This window comes from Sinocyclocheilus anshuiensis, unplaced genomic scaffold, assembly GCF_001515605.1.
Source record: "Sinocyclocheilus anshuiensis isolate Anshui unplaced genomic scaffold, SAMN03320099.WGS_v1.1 scaffold112, whole genome shotgun sequence".
Taxonomy (NCBI): domain Eukaryota; kingdom Metazoa; phylum Chordata; class Actinopteri; order Cypriniformes; family Cyprinidae; genus Sinocyclocheilus; species Sinocyclocheilus anshuiensis.
The window spans coordinates 1,845,529-1,846,230 of record NW_015557175.1 but is presented as its reverse complement, the minus strand read 5'-3'; the positions used below and the strand labels follow the sequence as shown (position 1 = coordinate 1,846,230).

At 33.6% G+C, this 702-nt stretch overlaps 1 long non-coding RNA gene across 1 annotated transcript in view; it reads left to right on the top strand.

The window, feature by feature from the left end:
• The window catches only part of LOC107678396 (uncharacterized), a 4,966-nt gene extending 4,506 nt beyond the window's left edge, over positions 1-460 (top strand). Inside the window, exon 4 of the long non-coding RNA XR_001632933.1 lies at positions 298-460. This is a non-coding gene — a long non-coding RNA (uncharacterized LOC107678396). The remainder of the gene's footprint in view (positions 1-297) is intronic.
• Positions 461-702: the final 242 nt, after the last annotated feature.

Genomic DNA, 702 nt, shown 5'->3' with positions numbered 1-702 from the left:
ATGCATTAATGTTTCTGGGCTAAGCCCCGGATATCCACTCACTGTAGAACTGCCCCTGGAATCAAACCCATTATTTCAACACTTTGCTCTACTGATTGAGAATGCATTGTAAAAAATGGAGCTTTAATAATTTGAAAAAATTTGACTAATTATGTACCTTCCTTCTAGGTGCGTTCAGATATAGTATATAACGTTTTTATTAACGTCAATGTGCATACAGCACCAACAAGTTTGACAGTTGAGGCAAATTCTGTAAACACTGCTTTGAAAAATAATGTTTTTTTCTTGTGCTTGCAGGTTCATTCAGACAGTCAACATTTGTTGCACCAAATGCATTGAAAGTCACAGATCAGCTGGAATTTTGGAAAGAGGGTGCAGCCTGAATCAAATCCTGCTGTTTCTCATCGGAGAGCTTGTCAACTGTTACTGTCAAAATGACTCATTTTTACTGTATTTTATTTACACTACCAGTCAAAAGTTATTGAACAGTAAGATTTTTAATGTTTCTTAAAGAAGTCTCTTCTGCTCACCAAGCCTGCATTTATTTAATCCAAAGTACAGCAAAAACAGTACAATTTTGAAAAATGTTTACTATTTAAAATAACTGTTTTGCATTTGAATATATTTTAAAATGTAATTTATTCCTGTGATCAAAGCTGAATTTTTAGGATCATTACTCCAGTCACATGATCCTTCAGAAAT